The sequence below is a fragment of the Tachysurus fulvidraco genome, chromosome 12 (assembly GCF_022655615.1).
Source record: "Tachysurus fulvidraco isolate hzauxx_2018 chromosome 12, HZAU_PFXX_2.0, whole genome shotgun sequence".
Lineage (NCBI taxonomy): Eukaryota > Metazoa > Chordata > Actinopteri > Siluriformes > Bagridae > Tachysurus > Tachysurus fulvidraco.
In genome coordinates, this window is record NC_062529.1 from 26,852,721 (window position 1) to 26,857,720 (window position 5,000).

Consider the following 5,000-nt stretch of genomic DNA (forward strand, 5'->3'; position numbering starts at 1 on the left):
CCAGAGCGACGTACTAAAGTACATATGTCACTGTTACTGCACACATCCCTCTGGTTCACAGGGTTACAGACGTCAGATACCACGAGACTAAAACTCTGTTTAAAGGTTTTTGTCTCTTTTTGGGTTTTTTTAATATACAAACCACAAACAGGTAAAGACGTGCTAGATGATGTGTTTCATGAATAAGTCTGAAGATATCCGGTGACTCAGAGTGTGTGTGTCGTTCATCCCACCACCTCGGTGCAGAACAGAACAGAGTCTTGTAGTAAACGTCCCTCTTACCCTGAGAGATGGTGGGAATAGTGGGGCAGTGCTGTAGATCTGAGGGTGTGAGGTGCAGTGTGAGGAGTGATGAGGGCTTTGGGGTAAGAGGGAGATGGTCTGGTTGTGGCTTTGTTAGTTAGTTTGTTTCTTAGTTGTGGCAGTCTGTGGACAGAAATGTCAGAATCCTTCTAATGTTGTAGAGAAGAAACCGACATGAGCGAGTCACATTAGGGACATGAGAGGAAAAGGACAGTTGATTGTCCATGATTACCCCAAGGTTGCGAGCTGTGGCTGAAGGGGAGATCAGATCGTTGTGCGGAGATATTGCAAGATCGTGACCTGGGGATGAATCACCTGATGAACAGCAGTTCAGTTTTACTAGGATTGAGCTTTAACTGATGAGCAGTCATCCATGATGAAGTTTCTGCCAGACATGCTGAGATCCGGTCAGAAGCTGTGGCATCTGAGGGTGGGAAAGAGAAGATAAGTTGTGTATCATCAGCATAGCAGTGGTAAGAGAACCCATGTGATGAAATAACTTCACCAAGAGAGTGAGTATACAGGGAGAAAAGAAGAGGACCGAGTACTGAGCCCTGTGGGACACCAGTGGAGAGACTGTGTGGAGCAGATGTCACTCTCCTCCATGTTACCTGATATGAGCGTCCTTCCAGGTAGGAGGCAAACCATTCCCAAGCTGATCCATAAATCCCAAGACTCTTGAGGGTGGATAAGAGAGTCTTGTGGTTGACCGTATCAAACGCTGCTGAAAGGTGGAGGAGGATAAGGATGGATGACATTTTGGCTGATGTAGCAGTATGTAGCTTCTCAGAGACATCCAAAAGGGCTGTCTCTGTAGAGTGAGCTGCTTTAAAGCCAGACTGTTGGGGTCTTGGAGGTTGTTCTGTGAGAGATAGACAGACAGGTGATTATAGACAATGCGTTCAAGAATTTTTGAAAGAAATGAGAGAAGTGATACCGGTCTGTAGTTACTGATGTCTGATGGATGGGAATAAACCTTGCTCTCTTGAAAGTAGTTGGTACCTGACCAGATGCTATGGATCTATTGATGATGGTGGTAATGAAGGGCAGTGTAGTGAAGAAGAAGACAGGATCAGGAAGAGAAGAAAGAGTGCCAGAAGCTACAGAAGAAGGGGAGACAGAGTGGAGGTTGTGGTGGGTAAGAGTGAGGGGGTAAGGGGTAGTTTTAGGTAGGATAAGGAGAGTGATGGTGAAGGATACCAGGTGATGATCAGAGACGTGTAGTGGGGTAGCAGTCACGTCTGTAGCTGGAATGAGTCGAGAAGAGTCAGGAGGGAAGAAGATTGAAGCTCGTCAGAGGGGAGGTTGAAGTCACCAAGCACTGTCAGAGATGTTTGCTGCTCATTACATTAATCATGGGCGTCGGAAGTAAATACAAAGTGGGCGTGTCCTGTCCCACACACACACACAATGGTTCCCACGCCCATGGATATCAGGAAGCAGCAGCGTGGTCAATGCTGTAGGTAAAACACGGAATGGAGTTTTAATTTATTAGGGAATTCCTCAAGCAGAATGGATTCGACTGGCGGCGCTCTGAAAAGTAATAAAAAAAGTGGGTGGGTCCTGCGCTGAATAGAGACGGTAAAAGTGGGTGGGTCCTGCGCTGAATAGAGACGGTAAAAGTGGGTGGGTCCTGCGCTGAATAGAGACGGTAAAAGTGGGTGGGTCCTGTCTGAGTGAGATTAAAAATACGGTGTGGTCGAATATATCAGTACTACAGTATATATGCCCATAATACACACCTTAAGGGAGACTGAAACTCCTCCTGATTAATCAGCTGAGACAACAACAAAGACCAACACTAGAATATAAACAATGGTATAGAACAGAACACAATTCACTACTCTAGAACAAAGGGACTTAAACAGATACACAAAAGTCAGGAACCTACTTTTAGAAGACAATATATTCGAATAAAGAGAGTTAAAACACACACACACACACACACACACACACACTGACTGGTACACAGGCCCCGCCTTCTTCACTGATATTGACTGGTACACAGGCCACGCCTCCTTCACTGACTGGTACACAGGCCACGCCTCCTTCACTTATCTTGACTGGTACACAGGCCACGCCTCCTTCACTGACTGGTACACAGGCCACGCCTCCTTCACTTATCTTGACTGGTACACAGGCCATGCCTCCTTCACTGACTGGTACACAGGCCACGCCTTCTTCACTGCTTCACTGACTGGTACACAGGCTACGCCTCCTTCACTGACTGGTACACAGGCCACGCCTCCTTCACTGACTGGTACACTGGCCACGCCTCCTTTACTGACTGGCACACAGGCCATGCCTCCTTTACTGACTGGCACACAGGCCACGCCTTCTTTACTGACTGGTACACTGGCCACGCCTCCTTTACTGACTGGCACACAGGCCATGCCTTCTTTACTGACTGATACACAGGCCATGCCTTCTTTACTGACTGATACACAGGCCACGCCTTCCTTCACTGACTGGTACACTGGCCATGCCTCCTTTACTGACTGGTACACAGGCCATGCCTCCTTTACTGACTGGTACACAGGCCACGCCTCCTTTACTGACTGGCACACAGGCCACGCCTCCTTTACTGACCGGCACACAGGCCACGCCTCCTTTACTGACTGGCACACAGGCCACGCCTCCTTTACTGACTGGCACACAGGCCACGCCTCCTTTACTGACTGGTACACTGGCCACGCCTCCTTTACTGACTGGCACACAGGCCATGCCTCCTTTACTGACTGGTACACAGGCCACGCCTCCTTCACTGACTGGCACACAGGCCACGCCTCCTTTACTGACTGGCACACAGGCCACGCCTCCTTCACTGACTGGTACACTGGCCACGCCTCCTTTACTGACTGGCACACAGGCCATGCCTCCTTTACTGACTGGTACACAGGCCACGCCTCCTTTACTGACTGGCACACAGGCCACGCCTCCTTTACTGACTGGCACACAGGCCACGCCTCCTTTACTGACTGGCACACAGGCCACGCCTCCTTTACTGACTGGCACACAGGCCATGCCTCCTTTACTGACTGGTACACAGGCCACGCCTCCTTTACTGACTGGTATACAGGCCCCGCCTCCTTTACTGACCGGTATACAGGCCACGCCTTCTTCACTGACTGGTACATGTGCCATGCCTCCTTTACTGAAATTGAATGGTACACAGGCCACGCCTCCTTTACTGACTGGTACACAGGCCACGCCTCCTTTACTGACTGGTACACTGGCCACGCCTCCTTTACTGACTGGTACACTGGCCACGCCTCCTTTACTGACTGGCACACTGGCCACGCCTCCTTTACTGACTGGCACACAGGCCACGCCTCCTTTACTGACTGGCACACAGGCCACGCCTCCTTTACTGACTGGCACACAGGCCACGCCTCCTTTACTGACTGGCACACAGGCCAAGCCTCCTTACTGACTGGTACACAGGCCACGCCTCCTTTACTGACATTGTATGGTACACAGGCCACGCCTCCTTTACTGACTGGTATACAGGCCCCGCCTCCTTTACTGACCGGTATACAGGCCACGCCTCCTTCACTGACTGGTACACGTGCCATGCCTCCTTCACTGACATTGAATGGTACACAGGCCACGCCTCCTTTACTGACTGGTACACAGGCCACGCCTCCTTCACTGACTGGTACACAGACCACACCTCCTTTACTGACTGGTACACAGGCCACGCCTCCTTTACTGACTGGTACACAGGCCACGCCTCCTTCACTGTGTCGTGGTAGTGTGTTGTAGTGTGTAGTGATTATCTGCTGTTGTGATTGTGTCCCTCATTCTCTCAGTAATGATGGAGGATGTGAGATGATGATTCAGGATCCATGTCCATTTAAATGTCATTGATAATATCTCATAGTGTTAGTAACAATCCCTCTCTCTCTCTCTCTCTCTCTCTCTCTCTCTCTCTCTCACACACACACACACACACACACACACACACACACATTTAGAGTAAGTGACAAAGTGCTGTTAGAACTCCTGTCCACTTATAAAGGTGCATTAATTAATTCCGAGGCTTCCAGGAAGCGGCAGACACTTTGCCAAGGACACAGAGTTTACTGCCAGCACTGAGAGATGGACTGAGAGAAAGAAATAAAGAGTTAGAGAGAGAAAGAGAGAGAGAGAGAGAGAGAGAGAGAGAGAGAGAGAGAGACCAAAAAAAACGGCTTCAGAGTCTGAGTGCATTTTTACTGCACAGAAGCTGAAGTCTGGAGACGCTCCTGTTCCCTGTCCTCTACATGTGTGGGGTTTCGAGCTCTGACTCTTCTCTCAGCCGACGCTCTGCTCCTGTGGGGTTTAATGTCTGCAGATTGTGTCTCTTCTGACTAAAGGCAGACTCGGGACACTGTCTCGCTCTTAGGAAGTCAGCCCATTTTCTGGTCTTCAAAACTTAGGCTGTGTTCTTTGAGTTGGAGGTCAGGCTCTTCTCAGATGATTTGATGAATACAGTATAAATATGATGAGAGTTGTTTAATGGCTGTTAGCTGATTAGCTTTTAGTTCTTGGCAGTCCTCTCAGAGTCTTGTATTGTACACACACACACACACACACACACACACACACACACACACACACACACACACACACACAGAGTTTCCTCTTTTAGCTGTGAATAGCATGTTCCTGCAGTCTTCCTCTGCTCCCTCGCTCTCCTCCTTCCCAGGAACTCT

The 5,000-nt window shown here is 49.4% G+C and overlaps 1 protein-coding gene across 1 annotated transcript in view; it reads left to right on the forward strand.

Moving 5' to 3' along the window:
• The window catches only part of mrps5 (mitochondrial ribosomal protein S5), a 20,209-nt gene that overhangs the window by 4,696 nt on the left and 10,513 nt on the right, over window positions 1–5,000 (forward strand). The window lies entirely within an intron of this gene.